At 44.7% G+C, this 17,113-nt stretch overlaps 1 long non-coding RNA gene across 1 annotated transcript in view; it reads right to left on the reverse strand.

Moving 5' to 3' along the window:
- Positions 1-298: 298 nt before the first annotated feature.
- The window catches only part of LOC138282332 (uncharacterized), a 116,358-nt gene continuing 99,543 nt past the window's right edge, over positions 299-17,113 (reverse strand). The window contains exon 3 of the long non-coding RNA XR_011200923.1: positions 299-520. This is a non-coding gene — a long non-coding RNA (uncharacterized lncRNA). The remainder of the gene's footprint in view (positions 521-17,113) is intronic.

The following is a 17,113-nucleotide window of genomic DNA, read 5'->3' on the forward strand; positions in this document are numbered from 1 at the left end:
GGACTACAAAAAATATCACACATATTTTCGGAAAGCCCCAGCTCCAAACATACTTAGATCAATTTAGTCAATAAATGAATAAACTTATTTGTCAGTAGGCCACAAATCCGCAGTTTTCTACATCTGAAGAGAAGATATTTCTGCCTGCCAGGGGATTGTCACGTCCTGTATGAAGAGTGGTCCTCCCCATTTTTCAAAGTGGTTAGTGCAGCCTGCCAAAGGAAAGGTGTGATTCTGTAATTATGGCCAAATGCAAAGGAAAGTTTCAATTCTATTAAGGACACAGAGGTGAGGGGTATGCCTTGCTTTCTTCCTTTATTAATTTCCAGCAGACTTCAACATTAAAGAACACGGACTCATTTTACCATCAGCACCAGGGAAAGAACTACAAAAACAAATAACCAATGAGCACAGAGAGCCATTTATATGTGTGCACATGTCCCACTTAACGTCCTCTTTCTTGAGTGCTACAGGAGCGTCTTTCCTTTTCCTTTTCACTCTCCCTTAGTCCCATCGGAGCCTACAAATAAAACCAAACAAATCCATAAACTGCCATCCATCCTTCACAAATAATCATAAGCTAATCACAGGATTAAACAGCTCAAGAGAAACACTATAACTTTAATAACACAAGAGTCTGATATTCATAAAATTAACAGAGGCCTAACAATTTTTGACATTACAGAAAACAAGAAGTCAGTTACTTAGACCTTATGCTTGTCCCTTCAGGAAAATTATCCATTTTCAGGCCAGTGGGGAAGGAAATGAGAGGTCTCTTTAAAGTCTTGAGTGAGAATAGTCCTCAACTTTGTGTCCTTACTAGAATTGAAACGTTCCTTAATTTTTACCAGGAAATGTTTCATTCTATAGCAGGACCAGTTGTGAGGATTATGCCTGTTCAAAGCTTATCCACCACCAAAAAAAACATGTCCAGAACTGGTTTGAAGTAAAACCTACTGAACATGGAATCTGATGATCAATCCACTGCATTAATGATGTCTTCCAGTAGAGCTCACAGGAAAAAAGCTGTAGAAGCCATTCCTCCTCCCACAAAATGTGCACCAAATTGCAGGATGTCAATGCCTGCTTCCTACATAACCGAGCAGATCCATCTGGCGATGGTGGTGGAGGTGACTGCACTGAAAGAATTCTTGAGGGAGATTAAAAGTTGGTGGTCACCCAGCAGATGGAATTCTTCCGTCATGTTGTCATATGCCAGGGACGCTAAATAATTTAAGTTGGGGACTACTTTGCACCCCATGGGATCCTTATTGTTTTAAACACACCCATCTAGACCATGCACACCTAACGTGTGTTGGCACCATCTGCTAAGGCAGCCAACACCATTCTCTCTGCTTGAGGTGAAAGTCCTGAGACTCTCCAGCGTTGCCTAAAATCCACTGGCCATTAGGGGCATTCATCCCTGAAGCACTAACAGATGGCAATTGCCCACAGGATCTTGAAGGAGAACTGGAGTGCTGGGTAGAAGGACTGTAGAATCCCAGGAAAGTTCCAGAATTACCAGAAACCAGACTTGAGACCTCCAGCAAGGAGTGATCAGGACTACCCGGGCTCCTTGACGTTTGACTTGCGCAGACAACTTCATGATCATCGCGAGGGGAGAAACGCGCATTCCTGCTACTTTGTCCAGTCCTGCAGAAAGGTGTCTATCGCGGGTGCTAGAGGATCCAGCCTCTGGCCAAAGTATCTGGGAATTTAATGGTCTAGCCTGGATGCAAAGAGGTCAACTGAAAAGGCCCACATAGGGCTTCCAATCTCTTGAAAACTGATGGGTTCGGTCACCACATGCTTGTGTTGTACCACTGTCTGTAATACCAATCTGTCACTTACTTTGGATATCCCAAGAAGGTATTCCGCTGTAAACAATATGTCATTGGACAGACAGAATTCCTAGAAGGTCCTTGGCCAAGTCTGCCAGAGCTTTTGACTTGGCGCACCCTAGATGCTTGATATATCAGGTTGATATATCAGACAGCGGATAGGCTGTCTATCTTCAAAAGCACACTGCAGTGTACTTTGTCCTTTGTTCAACACTTTATCGCAAAGAACACCGCCATGAGCTCTAAACAGTTGATATTGAGTCGCTTTTCCTCTACAGACTATTTTCCTACTGTAAAGAAGTCTCTACAGCATGTACCCCAGCAGGATTTGCAGGCGTCAGATTCGATCACTAAGTCCAGTTTGTAGCCGAAAATAGCCCTCCCATTCCAGGCCTCCAAGTGCACCAGCCACCACTTAATTTCGTCTGTGACCTCATCCATGAGAGGAACCTTCTCAGAGTACTACAAGCCTTTGCACCAGTGGGATGCCTTGAGGCACTGGAAGGCCCTGCAGTGGAGTCAGGCATGGGAAAATCCCCTGAATGGAGGAGGAGAGCAGTCTCACAACTCAAGCTATTTGGCGAAGGGATTTCCTGGCTAGGGTTCTCTTGAGTTCCCTGCAGATCTTTGTGATCTTGCGTGAGGGCAGACTCAAGGATTTCTCCACTGAGTCTGTGGCAAACCTGAGAAACATAGTATGTCTTGCTGGGGGAGAACAGATTTCCGTTTGTTGATGATAAAACCCAAAGTTTCCAATAAATGAATTGTGGTTTGGAGTTGCTCCACCAGATGATGGGGACATTGATCCAGGAGCAAGATGTCATCCAGACATATGATCAGACAGAAACCCTGGGCTCTGAGGTGTTCCATTAATGGCTTGAGGACCTTGGTGAAACACCAAGGGGCAGATGACCAAGGGGAGGCAGTGTCTTGAATTCGTACACTTGGCCTTGCCACCTGAATTGAAGGAATCTGTGATGGGGGAAGAGCGGATATATCAGGTAGGCATCCTGAAGGTCCAACTGGACCATCCAGTCTTTGGGCCTAGAAGATCATGCAAAAGATGGCTGCTTCCCATCTTGAAATGGCAATCAATGAGCTACCCATTGAACTCTCTGAGACTGATGGCCAGTCGTTGACCTTCATCCTTTTTCTCCACCAGGAAGATGTTGCTGAGGAAACCCCTGGGGGTCGAGTTGATCTCTGTAAACTGTGACCTTCTGCAGAAGGTCCTCAACCTCCTGGTCCAACAAGGCTATCTGACCATCTGCAAAAGTCAGAGAACATGGATGAGAAGGCTGAACCGAAGTTCTGTACAATTCTATGTGGAACCCCTTGATGGTTTGTAAAACCTGTGCGTTGGACGGGATTCCCCTCCCAGTTGTGACTGAAGTGAAGTGTAACATAGCACATTGAGCTATAAAGGAAATATGACTCCTACAACTTGTAAACCACACTCTCTTATGTCACACATCCTGTACATTGATTTACAGACTTGCATGATTTATTGTCAATGTATTGTGTACATGTGTTATAAAGTGCTCCAACACCCTGTATTAGGATGAGTAGCACTTTAAAAGAAATAAAACAAAATAGTGGTATTTACATTGTAATTTGTGTAAATACTGGGACACGCCAACACACTTTACATTCTTACAGTGCATGCATATCTCTTATATACAGGGACTGAACAAAGTCAAAGCCATGCCTCTCTTAGGCCCCTGTGAAGTGATAACAAGCTGTGTGTTTTTGTTTGCTCTTCAATGCATTTTAGGTGTGAGGCTCCAGATAGCTCCCTGCCAGAATACTCAAACAAAAGTAGGCCTGATTGCCCCTTAAATTATGCCTTTGTTGGCTCTAGCTGAAATTTAAAATGATTTATTAATATTAGTTATTTGTCTTTTGCATTCTTCTCACTGGTTCAGTGGCATTCTAATGGTATGTGTGTAGTCACTCGCTTACTTAAGATGTTGTTGGAAGTGCTTCTGACATAACCTGAAACATCTGAAGCTATCAAGTTGAGCCCTGCTTTCGCCACAACTCCTACTTTTGTCACATCCTTGAGCCTTGCTGTTGTCACTGAGTCTTGCTTTCAGTGCCTACAGATCTTAAAGCTGTCGTGCCCTGCAACTTATGTGCTTGTGCCTGCAGATGAGTGTTGTTGCTATCAAATACTGTAGTTCCTGCTGCTGTATCTTCGAGTATTGCCGTCAATGGACACAACCCATGATAGTGCCCTGGTTCTTCAGGCCATCATGCACAATGCTGACTGAATTGGATGGATGTTTGAAGCATAAAGCCTGTGAGAGCAGGTCAACTTCAAAGGTACAGGAGAAGGGATTTCTTTCAGCAGTCTCAAGCTCCAGTCATAGTTCCATCAGCAGACAAACGGTCAAAGGTGTAAAAACTCCCCAAGACTGCTAGCTCTTCCTTTCATCTTCTTGCAAGTGATCATCAGCATCTGTTCACATGGAGAAATATGAGCTCCTCACTGGCTGGTGGTGCAGGTGTTATCTACCAGCTGGAGTTACAGCATCCCAGTGTGAGAGACAGTAGGGTTATGGGCATACTCACACCTTCCCACATACATGGGCCTATACTGAGGTCGCCGTCTGGTTACCCTCATATCTCTTTATCAAATCTTGCAGTGGTGTCTTCTGCTGTTGATGCTCACCATAAAAAGATGAATAATAATTTTTCCACAGCTTCAGCTCCTTCATAAACATCATTGACAAACTTATTTACCATAATGAATTTCTGATGCAGCATGTGCACATTTAAATTTGGGCATATTTAGCTAAACCCCCTTTTATTCAGAGAAAATGAACATGTGACTGTGTGCAGATTTTGCCTAAGCATGTGTTTGCATTTTTGAAAGATATTTAACCAGCAGCTCAAAACAGTAACTGGTTTTATAGCTGTAATTTGCAATCTTGGCGATTTTGTGTCACAGCAGCACATGGTCATTTCAATAAAGGATTGCCGGGCCAAAGAAGTGAAAAAAGTTTCATCAAACCTTTGTATATTATTTGAAATTATAGAAAATACCACAACAAAAACGCATCACCTGGACAATGATCTCTGTTCCACTTTGTTAAGAACAATGGAGATGCATCACTAATAATAAACCATGACATTGTTGCTAAATATGTAAATATTAATGTTATATATCATGTTACGTTTTAACTCATAGTGCATATGCACATAGACAAACCTGGACCTTAAACAAGATAAAATGTAATCAAAGCCCTGCATAACAACTAGAAACCCCAATAATTTGCATTCGGTCTACTCAATAGACAACAGGGGCAACAAAGCATAATGCCTATGGAAAATAACAAAAAAAGAATATTTATGTTCACAAGAATTGGTGAAGGTGAACTTCTGGAGCATTTTCATCCCTTAACATTTTCGTGACTTTTTTGAACATCAACTAAGGAAGACAGTGTTGTGTAGTGACTAAGTCAATCTGAGCACCTGGTTTTGAATCCACAGTGGCACTTCAATGGAAATTGTGCAGTTCTGGGTAAATCACTTTAACTGTTAAAAAGTTGTAATTGTGTGTGACTGGATAATTCAAAGGTTTAAACCCTGATGTGATGTATGCAGTGTCACTCCCCTATATGTACATCGCTCCAGTACTCCCCAGTTTTGTCTGTGCTATATAAATATGAACACATACATGTTTTGCATTGTTTAGTTATCCCGCTTATTCCACTCTATAAATGCCTCTCCCTTTTAAAATCTTTGTGAACCCCCTCATTGTATGACAGTCCAATGGAGGCCCCATATAATTGAATTCATCTCAGCACACATTCCATACCTTTAGTAAGGTTCCTAAAAGTCTACGTCTCGATGTCTGTGGGAGCACTTTCTTGTGTTTATCAGGGGATCTTCCACACGCATCTTTAAACATGGAAAGTTTAGTTCATTATGTGCCATGTACTGCTTTTAGTATAAAAAGACACCTTTCAATAAGGCTGCATTGCTTTTTTTTTAAGTGTCAAACATGCACTCAGGCAGAAGGCTCTCTCTGTACCAAACAACTTGCTCACATCCAATGCTCGCAGGTCCAGTGGAACTCTCGAAGCTCCAGCATTGCTTGGTGTCTGAGTGGAAATTATAGGCAAAGCCAATAGATCTGGCATGAAACTGCTGAAGCATGAAAATACAGATATACACAATTGCTGTTTGCATGTGTTAGAGCATTAAAACCAGGCATACTGGCAATGTGTGCTCTCATACTGGCCCTGAGGACATCTTTGTCAGCATTGTGTGAAGTAGCAGCTCCCCCACTGTGACTTGAAGTATAAGCTCCCCCTCCCCAACCCTCCGAAGTTTGGGTCTGGTGCTCCCTTGGCTGACATCAAGGAGTCCTGGTAAGAGCATCAGGACCTATAGATCCCTTTTGTGGGATCCATGATGTACTTCTGAAGGGCGGGGCCATGTAGGTCTCTAACTCAGGAGTGAGGGCTATCTTGCTGGGGAGAGACACATGGGGGCATTCGGCATTTAGGCACGGACCTCCTTATCGAAAGGCTTTCTGAGGTGACCAGCCACATACTTGGCTACCTTCTCTGGTGGGATCCATTCGGTGCAACATGGATGAATGAGGTCCTTCGGCTCCAACATGTCTGAGGATTTCTTTGAGGCTTCAGGTCCGAAGGGACCGAGGATGGGCGCTAAGGGCATGTGGTGCATGCCTCATCAGGCGATTCGCCATTGCCAGCGTCAGGTGACGGTGGCGGCGCCTCCGGCGCCCCAGAGGAACATCTTCACCTAAGGGCTCAGGGCATGTGAGGAAAACCTCTTTTAAGCAATCAAACGCCCCACATCCCTGGCTGAATCGCCCTTACATTTTGATGTGGACCTCTGCAAGGGATGTAAGCCTAGTAAGAGACTGGAGTCATCTGTAAGATTTAAGGGCAGGCGTAAGCAAGTTCCAGCAGGCGGTGCTCCAGGGGGTTCTATGGCTGCAGCCACCACTTGGTGGATGGAAGCATCGACTGCTTCGCAAAACTCATTGTCAATAGGAAGGACCTGAAGGGACTCGTTCACTATATACTCTTCTATCACATTAGTCAGGTTGTCCTCACTTGGGTCTATGCAGCTCCTTAGGGAGCAGGTTAGTAGGCGCTATGGTTAGTTAAAACGGGAGCCCCTCCTTTGAGGGTAAGGAGTCCTGGCTGCACCACCTGTGCTCTATGGGAGGAGTGTGCAGGCCAATAAATTACACCAGGGTAAAAGCAGTAAAGGCTCTCTGGGGTGCTCAAGGCGTATATGGAACTGGGCTAGCATACGTTACAACTAAGCGGATCACAGCCCTGGAGCCCACTCACCGAGTTATTTTTGGAAGGGTGTGAACAAACGAAAATTGCCTGGGCCCGTCCCTGCAAACAGCCACAGAGAGCAAGGTCCGTGCCTTCATTTCTGCTGATGGGCTCAGCGGGCGTCAGGCTGTTTACAAAAGCAGGCTTTGTGTTAGACAACAGTACAGACCCGTAATGAACAGGTGTCAGGGCTTTTAGGCGGCTCAGGGAGGCCCAACTCTGCAGGGATGGCATTCATCAGTTTCCTTTGAAGTTACTGAGTGAAGTTCGTCCCTTGCATTAAATCTGCGCCCCTTGCAGCGGTCAGCCTCACTGCACTGCGCGGTCTTGAAACTGGTTGGCCCACGAAAGGAGCGTTGAGGTGCGGTCCCGCGGCATAGAGGGGGCCGCAATGCAGCTCACAGCAAATAACATCAGAGCACAAGAAAACTTGTCACACACAATACACCACTAGTGTTGGAGAGAGAATAGTACTTGGGCCCATATTTATACTCTATTTGTGACAGATTTCCATCAATTTTATTAACACAAATCTGGCGCAAACTTAACTCCATATTTATATTTTGGGGCCAGACATTTCTAGTGGCAAAATATTGGCTTTAACGAAATTTTTTGCCTGCGGGAACCTACTTTGCATCAATGAGATGCAAGGTAGGCGTTACCGGGCAGAAAATGCCTCTAATGCCCTAGCACCTTATTTAACCTCCTGTGCAAAAATCACACACGGGAGAAGGAGGGCCTTGAATAATGGCGCTAAGCCTGCTTAGCGCCATTTTTTAACACCTAGGTCTTGGCAGGTGTAAGGGGACCTGTAGGCAGATTTGTATGGTCAGAGACCATGGAAATTGCCCACAGGTGCCCTTCCCTGTCCCCAGGGACACCCACACCAGGAGGTCACTCACAGACGGCGTACCCATCCGCAGGTATGTCCGGGTGAGTATTCTTTTTTAGTGGTCCAACGCCACTCTGGGGTTCTGGCTTTGGACCCCCTGCACGGCGCTGGCCCCAATGGCCGTGCCCAGGGGAAATTCGTCCCCTAGGCATGGCCATTGGGGTGGTGGGCATGGCTCCTGTCTTTACGAAGACAGGAGCCACCTCCATGGGGCTTGTGCGCCAGAAAATGGAGCTACACTGCTTAAAGGCAATTTTTTTGCCTCTAAACACGTAGCACCATAATTTGGCACACAAGCCCCGTTTCTCCCTACACGTCCCAGGCCCTGTTTGCGTCCTTTCAAAGGACGCCAATAGGGCCTTAGCGCCAGCTTGCGCCATTCCTTAAATATAGCGCCCGGCCAGGGTCTAGGAATGGCGCTATACTTTTTGCCGCAAACTTGCACTAACGCAGGTTTGCGGCAAAAAATTATAAATCTGGCCCTTGGTACTTAGCTTTTGTTGGAAGCAGGAAAGAAAGATGCCGTTACGTGGGAGTTGTGTACTCACTGGTTGTTTTTATAGTTCTTTCCCTGGTGCTGATGGGAAAGTAAGTCTGTGTTCTTTAATGGTGAAGCCTGCTGGAAGTTAATAAAGGAAGAAAGGAGGACTTAATCCTCTCCGCCATAGAATCACAGGCTTTGCAACCGACAAAGCACAAGTCGCAATAAACAAGAAGCACTTTGCGAGTCAGAAACATCTTTCTGACTCACAAAGTTATTTTTGTGCTTATTCCGAACCACAAGGAGAGGGCATGAAAGAGGTGTCACCCTAGTATTGAAAGTAGCAATACGAATCAATGCTCTCCATGCACAATTGCAGTCGCAAACTATTAACATATTACCAACACCAGACATTCGCAAAGTGGCAACTTTCCCTACTGAATGGTGGCAGGCGCTCTCTGGGAGAGAAAACCTCCTTTTTTTAAAATCACCACGTCCATGTAAGGAATGTAAATGAAGAGCTGGAGGTCTACTGTCCCTTTCAGTGCTCCCTCACTGTATTCGGGGGAGGCGGGGGGGGGGGGGGGTCTAAAACACCTCCCAGCTCAAAGATATTAGTGGGGCCACAAACTACTTTGAATCTGCATTTTCCGATATGACTAATTAGTACATTAGTTTCTTCGCAAAATTAAAGGCAAGTTGTAAACCAGTCAGAATGCAAAAACACTGACAGCCCTTTGTAAACTGTCTCTAAATTATTATAATGTTGAGATCACTGCAATCTGGATAATACTCCCCTAGCTGCAGGTCCTTTTCATACTTCTCAGTTTACAAAAACGCGAGAACAGATAACTCTAAAGTCAATTTTCATCTACATAAGTTAAATAGTTTCCAATCATTGTAGCTGTGTAACTCTCGCTTCCTGTTAGAGAGACAGGCCACTGTTCGTTTTTTTTGTTTTCAGCACTAGAACTGGAACCACAGCCTGTGGAGAATTAAAAAACATTTATTATGAAATATGTATAATGTGTTATTATGGCAAAACTGACGAGGCAACAAAAAGTGCTATCCTTCTGAATCCCACAGGGTGATGATGTATTCTTGGAAATAGACTTTGAAAGCATTTCTCAAATATTCACTAATCCGAATTGTTCCAACAGTGACACCCAATAACTGTGGTACATTCTTCACTAATTGAAAAATACAGTATCACCTTCTGAGGAAATATCTGTACTGGAACTTGTGAGTCTTGCACTCGATTTTTTAAGAATTCCTCAGAACACTGGAACCAATGAAGCATCTTAAGAGAGGTAGTGTTGTAACAATAATGCTTATAATGCCTTTTACGCTGTGTACATTATTAGGTCTCACCTACAGACACCCTGACGAGAGTTCATACCACCACACAAAAACACACCATACAACACACAGCACAAATACCACATCTAACTTAAAGAAAGGTGCTTTGGGACAGCTCTTTTCAGCTCTTTTCAGTGTTTCCTTTCAGGCACTGGCTCAGTAAGTTGTCCACCACTTTATGATCAGCCCACTGCATTTTGCAGAAGTTCTCATGTTACTGCCTCTCCTTGTTATACAACACATACACAGAAATGTTTAAGGATGTGTCATTGTTTTCTCTTGCATAAAGGCAATAAACAGTAATAATTTTTAACACGTGTATTCGCACAGACACACACACACACACACAAAGTTATGTGCGGTGCACACATGTGGGGTCTGTCATGGCCTGCTTGAAGGTGCTATGACTATCAATTCACAGCGGAAGACAAAAACAGAGCCTGGAATTGACACCAAGAGAAGAGACTTGGCATAAAGGGGCATATTTATAAGCCCCTAGCGCCACCTCGCGCCACATTAGCATCATTTCTTTTACGCTAATGTGGCCCAACAAGGCCAAAATCCTTGCGCCACATTTACAAAGTGGTACAATGCATTCATTGCACCACTTTATAACCCTTTACGCTACATTATGCCTGAGCCAGGCATAAGGTATGCAAAGGGGGCGTTCCCCTGTTACATTGACAGCACTTTTAATGCCTGCTCATAGCAGGCATTAAAAAGAGACTTCCATTATTTATAATGGGTTCCTATGTACTCTTGAGGAGCAGTGCCAAAATTTTGGCGCTACTCCTGCAGGGTACATGAATAGCATCATGAAAAATGACGCTATTTCGCCCTACTCTGCGCAATGGTGTGCTGAATTTTAAATACAGCGCACACATGGTGGCAGTAGGGGAGTGGTAAAGTGCGCAAGAAAAGTGGCACCACTTTTCTGAAATATTCCACAAAAGGTCTCCCATTGTGGAAGAAGTACAAACATCATGTCAGCAATACTGAGGAAGCAAGTTCTTATAGTCCTAGCTGCCTGAATTTGGTAAAAAAATATCTGAACACTTACATTTAAATACCAGAGTGACAGGTGATGGCAATGTGACAGTTGCCTCTCTCTGTCCTTCCTCTAATATTTAGCCCAGTCTCTGTTTCTGCCTTATATCCACATTCTCATCCTCCTGCAGCTATGTGGTCCTGACAGCTCGAACACCTGTTTAATTTGCATTTCTCTTTGTCCTGTTTATTTTTGCAATTTTTAAGAGCTTGCATTTGCTTAGTAACCTAGATGTATGTCTGTAACCTATGCATGCTACCTTAAGCATTGACCCTTTGATACTATGCTGTTCATGCCATATGTAGTTGCATCAGGAAGTCCAACCTCTGGACCCAGATTTACTAAGATTTTTTATCGGGTTATGCCACTTTTGATGCAAATTCCATGTTGCGAGCCACAATGCCATGCAAATCAAGATTTGGATTGTATCTCAAAAGTAAAGCAAGGCAGCACATAGCCATGCTTTGCGTTACCTTGTGTCTGGAGTTGTTTCTTGAGTGAAGGATGAAGGTTCCCTTGCATCCATCCTTGTGTTTTGATGGAAACTCATACTTAGAAAAGACAGTAAACAGGGTTTGCGCCAAAACCGTGCGCCTACACGACATTGGCTTAAAGTGAAAATATATCTTTATTTCTTGTTACTTCATTTTTGCATGTGTGCTGCATTCTACAGCACAAATACAGAGAGGAATAAGCCTCTAAGAATAGTTTGTGTGCAGGAAGATATATTTTCTCCACAATAAAATATTGTAACCACAACACAGGCACCCTTGTGTAGTGCTGCAAATGAGCCTCCTTTACCACTAGGCAACCAGAGGTACGCAAGTGCTACGAGGCAGCAGAATTGAGGCATTCATTGTAGATATGGTGCATTTTTAACTTCCTTTTGTTGACTCAACACCGTGTAGCAACTTCCCTTGCTGTGTTGCGTCCAAGTTTAGTAACTCTGGGCCTTAGTTTTTTATTTCATTATACACTCCTATTATAAACAGTCTCCACGGCTGGGGCCTTCTGAAAGCAGTGGATGCTGAAGGAAAATTTTCTAAGTAATTGTGAGATGTGTTTAGTCTGACTAAGCGGCATTGTAATATTGTGGTTTCAGCTGTCCTGCTTTGTTTGCCTCATATGCACTTCTGTTGATATTATGTGGTGATTAACGAGCATGCTTATAGTGTGAAATATTGTTTGTACCTGTATTTTGTATTAAAAGCAGGCCTACACATATTAATGCCTTAGCAGGCCTTAGGCATTAATATTAAATTATCTAAGAAAAAATATTTTGTAATACTGCAAAGTTTTCTCTTCCCCGTATAATTTCTCCCTGCTCCTCAGTTCATATCATGATGTTGACTGTCGTGAGTTTGACAAGAAATATTATACTGATAAGTGGACACGTGTCACGACAGACACACAAAAAACGGCGCAATGGCCATGGTTTTTTTTTCGACTTTGTCATGTTTTGCAACCTCAGCATTTATTCCAGGATGACATAATTCCAGTGGCCCTGCATATAACTGAAACACTTCCATTTACCTCTTTCCTCTATCTGCAGCAATAAATGAAAATACTGCCACTATTTATCAATTTTTTAATATTATTTTTTGGGTCTCCCAACCTGGTGTGGGGACTCAGATGACCTCGACAGAAAGGGCAGGTCATGCAGTGAATTACGGTCAAAAATGTTTTGTAAAAGGAATTCCCTGCAAAGCTTCATGGGGGAAGTTTCTGAGTGCAGTGAATATTGTAGTATCTTGATTGTAATGCTCAGTAGAGGCCCTAGAGGGCTCCACTATAAAAATAAAAGTTCTAAGAAACATGGTAACATAACCAAACCATACATTCAGACCCTAGAGAAGAGAACATAACACAGTGTACACAGAATGGCAGACAATAATACAGTATAACCATATATATCTCCCCTAGAAAGCACAGGATCTTAAACATTTGCAGCCCTACTGCAATATTATTACAAACAAAGCTCTTAAAACACAAACTATTCCCATCTGCATAGCAACCATGAGAGAACTTATCAAGACGTTGAATAGTGTGAGATGTTACTATTTTGGGGTTCCCCTTAACCTAGTGTGGGGACCTAGAGAAACTCTAGACAGAAAGAGAGTGTTGTGCTGAACATATTGATGGTGGTCCCGTTGTCCAAGGATCACCACACGGTGAGTTATGGAAAAACATGTTTTGTAAAAGGAATGCACTGGAAAGCATTATGGGGCAAAATATTGTAGTATCTTGATTGTAATGCTCAGAACAGCCCCTAGTGAACACCATAGTAAAAATACCATTTGTAAGAAACATGGTCATGTAATTATATAGTCAGCCCCTGAAGGGCACAACGACACAAAAGCAAAGCGGCATAAAGTAATATAGTGTCGCCATATATGTAACTCATAGAGAGCATAACTTCTTACACTTTTTCAGGCATACTGCAACACTATTACAAACAAGGCCCTTAAAACACAAACTACTAGCAGTTGTAAAGCAAAACTTCCAGCCATGAGAGAGCCTAAAAAGACACTGAATGGTAGGAAAGATTACTATTTTGGGTTCCCCCCAACCTAGGGTGGGGACCCAGAGATGACCTACACAGAAAGAGTGCAATGTGCTAAACAGTTGGTGGTGGTTCTGTTGTCGTAGGACCACCACAGGGTGAGTAATGGGCAAACATATTTTGAACAAGAAATGCCCCACAAAGCATTATGGGGTGAGTTTCCCGAGTGCAGTGAATATTGTAGTATCAGTTCTCCCCTTGTGCTGGGAGAGCCTTGAGGACTTCTGTGTTTATTTCTGTTTTAAATACAGGAAGAAACAACATACGGCCAGGCAGCACGAATCAGGGAGGCAAAAGAAAGGTAAGTGGCCGATCATACAATAGTCTATGTAACAGGGTCAGTCTGCAAGGCATAACAAAGCTGCCTTATAGTGGGACAAACATAAAGTATTACCTACAAAATCAAGGGAATTTTGAAAGGCAGTCCTAGGAACGAACACATGAAAGTAATTGGCATGAGATGGGTGTGGTTAAACCCCACAGAGTAGATAACAACATGTCCAAGCACAGCGCTTGCACGCTGCTAAGCTCAACCTAAAAAGAGCAAGTAAGAACGCTTTCTTTGCACGTCTGTCATGGTTCCCCGAATCCCATCCCAGAATCTGAGATTACAGCAATAACTTTCTTGACACTTCCAAACTTCACAGTGGCATCATGAATCTCCTCTTTTCTTTGTTTGTGAAGGGCACAAGGCAGGTTTAAAATGCATGTTCTGCCATTGTCTTCTCTTTGTATGTCTGGCGTTAGCCAAGACCTTTTGATTTCACTAAAGTTATATGTGTACTATAATTACTGATTGGAACTTTCAGTCATCCCTCGTCCACTGGTCCATTATTGTGTCATTCGCATTTTCTTACACCCCCTACAGCATGCAGCGTGAGACCGTAGGTCAGTCCACTTACGTAGTTGTCCAACCTCACTGTGAGTGACCGCATGGTGCCATTTCAAAAAGAGCACACCCACACTCCGGTGCCTAGGAGTCTATGGCAATGTATACTTTTTGAGACAAAAACATCGCTTTAGGCAATGTGTTGTTTTTATTGATGAGGGCCGAGCGAGCATTATTATTTAAATAACAAGTTAATGTGTTAAGAGTATATATGTGGGAGCATTCAAGTCTTCACTCTGCATCCATTACTTGTGGTCCAATATTTGACAGTCGCAAAGGCAAAACAGACATATGAATGCAAGATGAGCAGCAAGCAAGGTCGTAATAGCCGTAGTGTAAGATGTGCTCAGTGCTGAACTGAAATTGCAGGTGCTCTGGCACTGCCAGATAGGCCAGCTTGAATAGGCCTTTGTTTGGGTTGGTTTCTTTTAGGTCTTGTTAGCTGCGACGTGTTGGGACCTAGAAAACACAGCCCACACACTTGTCTTTTACGCTCGCCCACCTGACAGTGCCAGACTGCCCGAAGTGCCAGTCAAGCACTGGTTGTGCTATGTGCATTATAAAACGGGTGTAATGGGATGTCTCTGTTCTGCTTGAAACGTAAGATAGTTAAGCCAGGTACTGTTAGTTTTCACAATGTTAAATTCTTAAGCATAGCACCGCAATGCAGTTAAACAGGCTGCCATACTTCAGCATTCCCCCACGGCATGAGCAAAGACTACTAATCAGAGCTGCTTCAAATACAGATATTGATTTATTGAATCAATTAGACTACTCTTCATACCCCTATGTGGAGCGCTAAAACACCTTCCTGAATGGTAAGTGTAAGGAAATGCCTCCTTGGCATGGTTGCCCCCTGACTTTTTGCCTTTGCTGATGCTATGTTTACAATTGAAAGTGTGCTGAGGCCTGCTAACCAGGCCCCAGCACCAGTGTTCTTTCCCTAACCTGTACTTTTGTATCCACAATTGGCAGGTGCTGGCATCCAGATAAGTCCCTTGTAACTGGTACTTCTAGTACCAAGGGCCCTGATGCCAAGGAAGGTCTCTAAGGGCTGCAGCATGTCTTATGCCACCCTGGAGACCTCTCACTCAGCACAGACACACTGCTTGCCAGCTTGTGTGTGCTAGTGAGGACAAAACAAGTAAGTCGACATGGCACTCCCCTCAGGGTGCCATGCCAGCCTCTCACTGCCTATGCAGTATAGGTAAGACACCCCTCTAGCAGGCCTTACAGCCCTAAGGCAGGGTGCACTATACCATAGGTGAGGGTACCAGTGCATGAGCATGGTACCCCTACAGTGTCTAAACAAAACCTTAGACATTGTAAGTGCAGGGTAGCCATAAGAGTATATGGTCTGGGAGTCTGTCAAACACGAACTCCACAGCACCATAATGGCTACACTGAAAACTGGGAAGTTTGGTATCAAACTTCTCAGCACAATAAATGCACACTGATGCCAGTGTACATTTTATTGTAAAATACACCACAGAGGGCACCTTAGAGGTGCCCCCTGAAACTTAACCGACTGTCTGTGTAGGCTGACTAGTTCCAGCAGCCTGCCACACCAGAGACATGTTGCTGGCCCCATGGGGAGAGTGCCTTTGTCACTCTGAGGCCAGTAACAAAGCCTGCACTGGGTGGAGATGCTAACACCTCCCCCAGGCAGGAGCTGTAACACCTGGCGGTGAGCCTCAAAGGCTCACCCCTTTGTCACAGCCCAGCAGGGCACTCCAGCTTAGTGGAGTTGCCCGCCCCCTCCGGCCACGGCCCCCACTTTTGGCGGCAAGGCTGGAGGGAACAAAGAAAGCAACAAGGAGGAGTCACTGGCCAGTCAGGACAGCCCCTAAGGTGTCCTGAGCTGAGGTGACTCTAACTTTTAGAAATCCTCCATCTTGCAGATGGAGGATTCCCCCAATAGGGTTAGGATTGTGACCCCCTCCCCTTGGGAGGAGGCACAAAGAGGGTGTACCCACCCTCAGGGCTAGTAGCCATTGGCTACTAACCCCCCAGACCTAAACACGCCCTTAAATTTAGTATTTAAGGGCTATCCTGAACCCTAGAAAATTAGATTCCTGCAACTACAAGAAGAAGGACTGCCTAGCTGAAAACCCCTGCAGAGGAAGACCAGAAGACGACAACTGCCTTGGCTCCAGAAACTCACCGGCCTGTCTCCTGCCTTCCAAAGATCCTGCTCCAGCGACGCCTTCCAAAGGGACCAGCGACCTCGACATCCTCTGAGGACTGCCCCTGCTTCGAAAAGACAAGAAACTCCCGAGGACAGCGGACCTGCTCCAAGAAAAGCTGCAACTTTGTTTCCAGCAGCTTTAAAGAACCCTGCAAGCTCCCCGCAAGAAGCGTGAGACTTGCAATACTGCACCCGGCGACCCCGACTCGGCTGGTGGCGATCCAACACCTCAGGAGGGACCCCAGGACTACTCTAAGACTGTGAGTACAAAACCCTGTCCCCCCTGAGCCCCCACCGCGCCGCCTGCAGAGGGAATCCCGAGGCTTCCCCTGACCGCGACTCTTTGAATCCTAAGTCCCGACACCTGGGAGAGACCCTGCACCCGCAGCCCCCAGGACCTGAAGGACCGGACTTTCACTGGAGGAGTGACCCCCAGGAGTCCCTCTCCCTTGACCAAGTGGAGGTTTCCCCGAGGAACCCCCCCCTTGCCTGCCTGCAGCGCTGAAGAGATCCCGAGATCTC

Source organism: Pleurodeles waltl, chromosome 2_2 (assembly GCF_031143425.1).
Source record: "Pleurodeles waltl isolate 20211129_DDA chromosome 2_2, aPleWal1.hap1.20221129, whole genome shotgun sequence".
NCBI lineage: Eukaryota > Metazoa > Chordata > Amphibia > Caudata > Salamandridae > Pleurodeles > Pleurodeles waltl.